The 10,520-nt window shown below is 48.5% G+C and overlaps 1 long non-coding RNA gene across 1 annotated transcript; it reads left to right on the top strand.

Moving 5' to 3' along the window:
- Positions 1-2,072: 2,072 nt before the first annotated feature.
- Positions 2,073-5,378, top strand: LOC129382670 (uncharacterized). The gene is made up of 2 exons (XR_008610708.2): positions 2,073-2,140; positions 4,530-5,378. It is a non-coding gene; the product is annotated as an uncharacterized lncRNA (long non-coding RNA).
- Positions 5,379-10,520: the final 5,142 nt, after the last annotated feature.

The raw sequence follows: 10,520 nt of genomic DNA, 5'->3' as shown, positions 1-10,520 counted from the left end.
GCAGAAAATTACACTGCCGTTCTGCGCATTATGTTTCCGATGCCTTCTTTACGAATCGCTGAGCACAATAGCTTTATCTGACACCCTCCTTCCTTCTGATCCCCGAGCTCTCGAGACACTCGTGCACTTATACCGCGTACCTGACCGACTGCGTGCCAAAAGGAAGGACGGTTGGGCGAGTTGGTGCGCCAGCATATTCGCTGTAATGCTTTATGTAAACGCTTTGACGCTATACAAACACTTTAATATGCGCCATAAACCAAGAATATACTGCGTCCCCTTAAGCTTTCCCGAGTGGAGGAAGTTTGTTCTCGGAGGCTTCGGGCTGGTGTGGCTCTTGTACCTGCTGTCACCTGGGGGATCTGCAGTTGACAACCCTACGACGTGTGCTAAGTGCATGTCCGCTGTCTCTACGGCGGACATTCGTCACCTTTTATGGCTGCACCCTGGTACTCATGATATTGGGCACAGAATGCTCAAGGAGGCCAAACTGAAATCACAATGTTCCAAATGACTTTACCCGTCGGATAACGACCAGCAAGTACGCTAACGCATTGCTGCACGCGCAGGGCTGCAGAAGTTCATTTGATGTCTTTTTTCTTTTCATTCCTTAGTATGTACGCCTTGAAGCAAATCCCCCTATTAAAAATAAATTATAACATCAAGGAAAGCCTAAACTCTTCATAACGTATTTATATTAATAAACCAGAGGTGACAAACCGACCATCAAACTGTACTGAGTATCTACAGCATACACGATCAGGTACGATAACGATTCTGCAGAAATTTCAGAACTTATTGACCCACGAACAAACTTTGAATAAATTTTAGTCTTTTACCACCCAGAACGACGATCTGATCTTGAGGCACGCCGTGGTCGGGTACTTAGGATGAATTAAAGCCACCTTAGTTTTTGAAACAGGAACCTCAATCTAAGTACACGATAATTATTTGCATTTCGTGCCCGTCAGAAACCCGCGACCTTAAACTCGTAACCGCAACGTCATAACCACTAAGCTACAGCGGCCGTTAAGTACAAAACTTCTTGAGGGCCATATACCATTGGGCGCCACGTGTCCACTTCCACCAACGAAATGCCGTTTCAGGGGCCCAAGGGAATGACGAAGTAAGTTTGGCGGCCCTCCGGCATTGAAGATTTAGGCCAACGCCGCAGACAGCAAAGAGATAACGCAAGCTGCTCGCAGGGCCGGACCGGTGGTGACCTCGGAGACGTGACGAAAGGCGGGGGAGAGGGGGGGGCGACATCGATGACAAAGACGCTCTTTATTCATCCAGTTTCGGTCTCAAGGAGCCTGCCATGGGGAACTAATTGTTCGCGTAGCTCCCACGTGAATCCACGATTCAACATTTAATCGTTCGGATAGGTGGTGCCGAGGACGGGCTTCAAAGTACTAATTTGCTGTAGCCACCCATTGTTCATAATTAGAAAGTTAATTACCATAACTTCGCTAATTACGCACGTAATTGCGGAAATTGCTCCGTATCTAGAGGCCGTCATTCCGTACACTGGAATGATAAACGTAACGTTACCGTGATCTATATTTTTCTGTCTTTAAAAATTTGGTGCAATTAAAAAAAAAAACACCCTGTATATGGAATCTCAGGACATTAAATATAAGCACTAGCAGAAAACTTTCCCGCACTTCGTCCTCTGTGGAAGGATTGGTACGCCAGCAATTATGTATTGCTCCACGGAGGATATTTGAGAACGCTGCCATGCGGGATGGTTTCGCATGAAATGGATACGAGGGCTTTAAGCGCGCGCTCGTATACGTGTGTCCCAGCTAACGTTAGCCAAGCTGTTGGATGAAAACTGCTTAAAAAATCACGATGGAAGATACGATTGTAAGACCTACGGCGTTTGGTCGTCAGTAGTATGATGATCGAATACCATTGGTCATAAAATTGTATCTTGAACGGTGTTTTTTTACTACCTCTTTTTGTTGGAAAGCTTGGTTAAGGTGAGCTGGAACACCCTATATAAACAGCGTGAGGTATTCTGACCCTACACTTTAATTCAAACTTTTGTGCGTGCTGCTTCCCGCAGCATCCGAGGTGTCCTGGTTCGACGTCCTGTTCGTGAATTGCAATCACTGCAAAGTCATGAAAAGAGGAGGAGGTAAGTACACATATACTTCTAACAGTGTCAACGTAGCTGGCAACCTCGGCCGATTACACTTAACCGCTCAACATATTGCATGTGGTTAGACATAGTACTCTAGTTTGACAGATTTCTGTGCAGAAGGTGAGAAAAAAAATTAAACTACGGCGTTTTACGTGCAAAAACCACGATATGATTGTGAGGCACGCCGTAGTGGGAGACTCCAGTGATTTCGACCACCTGGGGTTCTTTAACGTGCACCTAAATCTAAGTACACGGGTGTTTTCGTCCCCACCTAAATGCGGCCGCCGTGGCTGGGATTCGATCCCGCGACCTCGTGCTTAGCACCCCAACACCACAGCGACTAAGGAACCACGGTGGGGCAGAAAGTAAGAAAGAGCAATAGGCTATGTCTGGAGCCTATTATTAAATGGATGTCCCCGCGTCGACCTAACGTGCTGCACTGCCAACGATACAACAGTTGAGAGTGTGCCCCTTTATATAAGCAATCGCTTTATTAGCCCGCAGAATGCCTCCGCTTGAACAAGATAACTGTTGGTGTAGCAGTCAAGTGGCATGCGTTCACATTTACATTAAACAGGCTTCAGTTTCGAGTGGTGGTTTCAGCGTAACTTAAGGCACGATTGATAGCGAGAACACGATGACCCTGCATGCGGTGGCATAGCCAGAAATTTTGGTGGGTAGGGGGCACTCACTTGACTGGGGACGCGGAAAGCGAGGGGTGGGGGGTGGAGGGAGGCGAGGCAGGTCGCATATACTAACACAGAAATTTCGAAAGGGTGTTGTGAAGCAGGTGCCCGGTGTGACCCCCCTCCCCCTGCACCACTGCCCCTGGCTGCCCCACTAATTCCCTGTCTGAGGTTAAGCTGAGATTACACGTTGTTATGCAAGTTTGCCCGCAATTAGTTTGTCCGTTATAAACCCCTTCGGAACTTACCAACAAGAACGTATACTATATCGCGGCCCCTGCTACAATATGACTCGGCGCACACCCTGCAGGTCGGCGTAACTTCCCGACGCCCGTAGTTGTCCTCGACGCTGGCCCAATAAAAAGGCCCTAAAAGTGAAGCGTCTTTCAACTTCCTTGCTGGTTATGTAGAAGCCTCTGCTCCAGAAATTTACTTCAGGCGAATCGCGCTATTTGGGCCTTGGAACATAGCCTCATAGGTGCACACTGCCAGTTTTTGCTAGCAGCTTGAGCTTCGAACGACTTTCGAAGTCTTGAGTTGAGACGGGCCATGCCGCGCCTCCTGCGCGTATCGAGGTCTCGAAAGTGACATAGCCTAATCGTGGCAGCAGGCACTAGGAGAAGGGTATAAGGCTATATGGAAAGACAGAAGAGAGGGGCGCCCTAGAGGAAACGTTGACAGCGAAGAGGAAAAAGCATATCGTTAACACGTGCGAGATGCCCATGCCTAAGAAGCCTTAAAACAATAAAGGGTTAACTAAGTGTTGACGCTAAAGAAAGACAAGGTCAACGTACATGGTGGTTCGAATGATTTGATGATTGCACATGCAGTATATCTTTGACTCTGCCTCTTTTTTGTGTTCATTAGTCCCTCATTTCGTGCCTTATCCGTGTCGTATCTCACGCGCAGTTTCATTATTTTGATCCAAGGGGCTAGGTGTGCCGATCCCGGAGAGTCTGCGGTGCAATTTAGCTAAGTTCTGACTATATTGGCGCTAATTAAGCCTGCACAATTCGTTTTGCCTACTGTGCGACTAATTTTCAAATGCATAATGCATGATGTATGGTAATGGTACGATTGATTGGTTGAACGAATGATTCACTCTTTTTAAAACACTAACACAACAATGCGGCTATGAAAAGTTACGTATGGTTGAGCGTTGAGTATTATAGCTTTCACGACCTCTATTTTCTAAGGATTTATTTACTCTCCCTTCATCGAATTCTGATCGTCATTCTGCCGAATGGCCGATATGGTGAAGGTAGGGGTTCGGCTTCGTGTCAGCCAATGACGCAAGGCAAGAACAATACAAAACCCATAAGAATCGTTTGAAATTGCGCCAGGTGGAGCACACGAACGTGTACTTGAATGTAAGTGCGTGAGAGCTTAGGCAGTTTATGTTTTGCTGGGTCGGTTGAGCTCCGAGTTTGGGGTGGTAGTAAGGTTGTTACAACTCCAAAGGTCCTCTGCACCCCTCTCCGTCCCCACTTCCGTATCTGTGCGTCAGCGGACTGGAACTAGGTGACGTATCACGATATTATAACCGCAAAGGAACCAGAAGGGACGGCGAAAAGTGCTTGTATTCGTGCCTTCTTCTCGTCTCTGTGCGGCTGCGCGTTGGGTTTTGTACTTCGTTGTACCAAAGCGCATGCAGAAACACCGATTGCACATATATTTTTTTTCCTTTTTTTCTGCAGTTGCCGACGCGCAGTGTTCGCTGTGGGTGCGCCAGGCAGCTCTGCGGCGAGGCGTGCCTCAATATTGCCATTTTGTGTACGACCTGCTCTGCGGTCCTTCGCCCAAGTACCAGATATCGGACGCCGGCTGCCTCTGCGAAGACTCCAAACTGGCCCATTGTTAATCCAACAGCATCGACAGGTGGTCAACCTCCGTGCAGGATCTGATCGACGACGACGAGACTGCTTCCAACTGCTGCGGGTTATGAAGACAGTCTTGGGAATTGTTTATTTAAGTCCCAGTGCGTTGCGTATTTTTGCACGTGCGCGGGCTGTCACGCGCTCTTTAGGTAGCGCGCTTTCTTGTGGCAACTGCTTGAATTCCGCTTTCTTTTATTGCGTTGCGATTAAAACTCAGATCCTTTGAAATTGTGTGGTTTGACGTCCTAAAAGAACGCACAGGCTTTGGGGGACGCCAAAGCGGGGGGCTCCGAATTCACTGCGCCCACTTGAGGTTCTTGCACCTAAATTTGTGTACCCGATAACTTTTCCGCATACAGCCTCCATCAGAAAGCGGCGGCCGTGGCCGATAATTGAACCTAAAAATGTAAGAACGATTGGTACGGGGCAACGATGAAAAGTGCAAGTGCTTTCAATGGTTCGCGGGAACGTGCAGGTCAGAATACTTCGCGCGACTGCGACTTCGTCAAACAATGTTTCCACGTGGTGGTTAGGCTGGGCAAAGAAAGGTTCCCTTTGAAATTTCGGGGCTCTTTCACCGAGAGATATGCGAGAGCTTATGCGGTTGTCCCTCTTCGTATCTCTTTATGTGACTCGTTTATGTAAAACGCTGTTGTTTGACCTGTTCAATGTCTGTGTTGTTTACTCATAGTGGTTGATACGTGCACGCTCAACCACCATCTTGAGCGACCGCCAATCGTTCCACATTACGCCCACTGAAGGGCCACGTGAACGGTATGTGCATAACCCTGTGTAACGGGGCGCGACATGATTCAGGGACGTCTTGTGAAGTACATAATCAATGTGTCATTTACTGTGGTGCGCCCAGCGCGCGTTCTTGGGCAGTATTGCCGTACCGCTTTCTGCGCGCCTATGCCTAATCATCCTTGGGGCTTCCGAACGCCCAACGCATATAGCTCGGGTACTGCGGCAACGTTGGCGCGTTTGTGCCTCTTCGGCGTTACCAGGACAAGTGCCGGATGCATTGTACAGTGGCGAAAAAACACTCGTGAATCACAGCCAAGTGGTGTGTACTCGCTCATCTCGATAATGCAATCACCTGGTTTCTACGATCTCTTTGTCAAAACTCAACGAGTCATGCTCGCAGTTAATAGAGCGAGATAGAACCCAGTACACGCTGCTTCTCGAGAATATAAGTACGTAGCATATGCCAGGAATAGCGAATTCCGCAGCACAGGAGGTCTGAGGTCTCATGCACGAAAGTACGTTGCCGCATTCCCTGCCATAACTTCTACCTACATAGGCTGGTAATGTGTTCTTTCTTTCTTTTCTTGCTTAGAAGCGACTCACGCTATAATGCGCGAGGTACATCAGTGAGCGAGTTAAATTGGGGACTTCATAATAAAACCAGTGCAATGACCTGCTGTAAACACAAGAGCTGAAATCTTCGGAACATCAATAAAAACATGTAACAAGACAAGATAGAACCAAAGGAGTGATTAGCGTTAATGCAAGAATCAAGTGTTACCTAAATACTCAGAAACATTGTTTGGGGATATAAGTGCTTGTTGTCAGCGGTTTCTGGCACTTACCGAATATTTGTTGTGCTCGCTTTCAAGTAAATATACAGAAACTCTGAGAAGTCTCTAGTAATGTGTAAGCATTCTTTGACATTCAGTTGGCCCACCTGTGCTATAGGGTTCCCCATGCATTTTCTATGGAGCCCTATGTATCAGTAAATTAGGGAAGAGCGAACGGAGAGTGAGGACAAGCCTAGCCTCGAACAATGGGATGTACAGGTTAGACACGACATCAAAGCTACCACCAAAGAGGTTTGTACCGACCTTCCAGTGGAAAAGATGGACAGTCGTCTGGCTCACCTGTTGGAGGCCAAGCAGTCCCTCCTCGCCAGGTGGAAAGGACAACGGCTCAACCGCAGGCTCAGAAAAAAGATATCGGAAATCAACCGAACTATAGAGGAACACTGCAGAGCCCTCTCTAAACAGCAATGGGATGAGGTGTGTAACTCGATCGACGGGAAGATACGCAACGGGGGCACCTGACCTCCTAAAGCATCTCCTCGACGAGACGAACACTAAAACCAACCAACGCAACACACTGGCGCGCACTCTACACACAGCCAAGCGAGAATATTCGAGAAAGGAAATTTTATCCAAACTCCTGAAGAAGTACCTATCAGTCGCATCGGGCCCTACACCACCTTCCCCTGACTACGAAGGCTCCAAGAACCCTCAGCTCGACGCAGCATTCGGGATTGAGGAGATCAGGCAGGCGCTCCACGCCCTCAACGGCAGATCGGCTCCGGGTCCGGACAAGATCACAAACAAAGCTCCGCGGAACCTGGACGAGAAGTCCATCGAATACCTAACGGACATCATTAACCAAGCATGGAGCAGTGGTAAAGACCCGGAATTGTGGAAATCAGCCAACGCCATTCTCATCCCCAAGCCAGGCAAGTCGCCCAGCCTCGATAACCTCCGCCCAATTTCGCTCACATCCTGCGTGGGGAAAGTTGCTGAGCACGCAGTCCTAAACAGGCTTTCACGCTACCTGGAGGACCACGACATTTATCCACACAACATGATCGGCTGCAGGGTCGGACTCTCGACGCAGGACGCGATGAAGCTCATCAAGCATCACATTATTGACTGTAATACGCGGGACACCAGAGCCATACTAGGTCTAGATCTAGAAAAGGCATTTGATAACATTCTTCACTCATGCGTTTTAAACACAACCTCGAGCCTTAACCTGGGGAAGCACTTTCATTCCTACACAAGATCTTTCCTGTCAGACAGAGAAGCCACCCTTAAGATCGGGGACCTGACTTCAGACATGATGAAGCTGGGGTCTAAGGGGACGCCACAAGGGGCAGTCATATCCCCAACCCTCTTTAACCTCGTTATGATTCGTCTATCCAGGACACTCTCTGCTATCGACGCTACCAGTCATACCACATACGCAGACGACGTTACCATCTGGTGTACGGGAGGTAGTGACGGACAGGTAGAGACGGCCCTGCAAGAAGCGATTGATGCTACCGAGAGATATCTTGAGTCCACGGACCTTCGGTGCTCACCGCACAAGTCGGAACTGCTTCTTTATCGACCCAAGCGCAGAGGCCTGAAACCAAAGGGATGGAAGCCACTAGCCGAATGCGACATAAAACTGCGCACAAACGATGGAGGCTATATTCCGAGGGTGGATGCTATCCGGATTCTCGGCATGATGGCAGAGTCGAGTGGTTCAAACAACCAGACAGTGCTGCGACTCACTAAGGAGACGGACAATGCCATCAGACTGATCATAAGAGTGGCCAACCGGCAGCAAGGCCTCGGAGAAGATAACCTCGTGAGATTGGTACATGCGTTCGTAATATGTCATTTCACTTACGTCGCGGCCATGCACAACTGGCAAAGATAGGAGCGGGATAAGCTCAACGCATTAATCAGGAAGGCAATCAAGAGAGCTCTCGGCCTCCCCATATACACTCACACGGAACGCTTACTTCAACTTGGCATGCATAACACGCTAGAGGAAATAGCGGAAGCACAGGAAAGGGCCCAGTCCATCAGGCCATCTACCACACAAGCTGGAAGACACATTTTACAGGAGCTGGGCGTTCCCCCCAGAGTAATCAAAACAAAGTTCTGCAGCATCCCTCGAGAGCAGCGGGACCGCATCACTGTCGCCCCGATCCCACGAAACGTCCATCCAGAACACAACGTGGGAAGACGTCGGGCGCGCGCGAAGGCTCTCCTGGAAAAGGCTCGGGAACGGGCTTCGCAGAACAGTTTCGTAGACGCAGCGCACTACGCCGACGGACAGGCTTTCGCTGTAGTTAGCGTAGATCATGAAAGGCAAAAAACGAACGCAATCTCGATTCGGACGACGTCCTCTGAGATCGCAGAGCAGGCTGCAATAGCGATGGCCTTATTGGACGACAAGAGGACATAAATCTACAGCGACTCGATATCAGCTGTTAGGGCATTTGCCAAAGGAACCATAACCGAGCTGGCCCTAGGGATACTAGGAATCAGGGAGATCAAGCCACACACATTGATCTGGTTTCCAGCCCACATGGGACAGATCGAGCGTGCCCCGCCCAACCTCAATGAGTTGGCACACGGAGCTGCGCGAGGGATCATCAACCGCGTAGCCACCGGGCAGCGTGACGCTGGGGGTACTGACAATCGGGACTCTCCTTCCTCGTACACCGAAATTACTAAGCACTTTTACTTGGCTCGAAGGATCTATCCACTCCCACATTGTAAACTCAATAGACCTCAGGCTTTGACACTAAGGCTTTTACAGAAGGGGACATACCCAAACCCCCTACTTCTTCACAAGAAATTCCACGAAATTCAGACAACAAATGCATGTGCACTATGCAATGACTTAGCGAACTTACCTCACATGATCTGGCTATGTCCCGCGTTACGCGGCGATGAAAGCAACACTTCTTCACGCTGGGATGCGGTCCTACACAGCCCCAATCTCGAAGAACAGTTATGAGCTGTCCAACGTGCCCGCGAAGCGGTGGAGAGGCTCGGCCTCCCTGTCCCGACGTGGGAGTGGCCCGCTGCGTGCTAGAGCGCGCCCTAAAGGACCCTAATAAAGTTTTTCATCCATCCATCCATCCCTATGTATCAGTGAGATGTCATGCTTTTCGCGTTACTCAGACCATTTTGCTAACAAAATTGCGAGCGTACTCGCCCAAGAATGCTGACGCATTAAAAATATTTTTTCAGTTTTTTATTATCGCTTGTAAGGCTACCAATCATCTACAGTTACATTATTATAACGGCTAAATGTCTTCATTTCGCAAATTATGTATTTTTGTGCAGATACAAGGTATTACACTTTCCGCGTGACATGGATTTTTGCTTGGTGTAGTCACCAAAGAATGCTTACTCTTTAACGACTCTGTGAGACACCAAATTATTTGAGAGAGCCTTCTTGATTATAGCATGTTTTCCATTCATGAAGGGTCTGTTTAGTGAGCTGCAGTTTGTTGTTTTTCCTCAAAGTCGATTCACGTTGCCATTTGAATGTCAGCGCTTGGCGAATAGTTCGAAGCCCGTCATCATAGATATCTCGATTTTCTGAACAGTTTGGTATTTTGTTTGGAAGCCCACTCATTTGCCTTTTCATTTCTAGAGGGCCTCAATGTGATTTTCAATCCAGCACAAACGGATGGATTTAGTTTCACGCATGCATGATAGAAGATTTACAATATCGTCTTTGAGTTGTTCCTGCTCATATTTTATGCGAAGGGCTTACATTGCTCTCAGAGAATGTTTAAACTACTGTCGTTTTGTGATGGCATCGTATCAGTCTGTTCCCGCTTTTGTCTTACGACTGGGCTTCCCAAAAATATTCATGTCTTCGAACCGTCGCTGAAAAATTTGGTGTAGGTGTAGTATGTTTATTGTACTGTAGCGAAGTGATGCAACTGTTAACATTTGGACGCATCAGCTCTGCAGGTAGAGCACGATGAAAGTGGATGAGCTCCTGTAGGGGCCAGTGTAGATGGGCAGGCACGACGACGACGAAAGATATGCGAAAACCTAGGTTTATTAACTTCGTAATAATTTATTTACACTATACACATGTTACACACGAGGCGATGCCATATCGGTCGTCGGCAGCCTGCCTGACTGACCTAGCCTCCCGTGGTGAAGTGGTGCTGTCGAGGGGTGTCTCCTCGCTCTCCCCAAAACACTCGGGCTCCTTCCTTAAGTTGGTCTTTACACCATCCAGGGGACACGCACACCTTTGTGAGACGCA

The sequence above is a fragment of the Dermacentor andersoni genome, chromosome 6 (assembly GCF_023375885.2).
Source record: "Dermacentor andersoni chromosome 6, qqDerAnde1_hic_scaffold, whole genome shotgun sequence".
In the NCBI taxonomy this organism is placed as follows: Eukaryota; Metazoa; Arthropoda; class Arachnida; order Ixodida; family Ixodidae; genus Dermacentor; species Dermacentor andersoni.
This window is presented reverse-complemented; position numbering and strand designations above follow the sequence as displayed.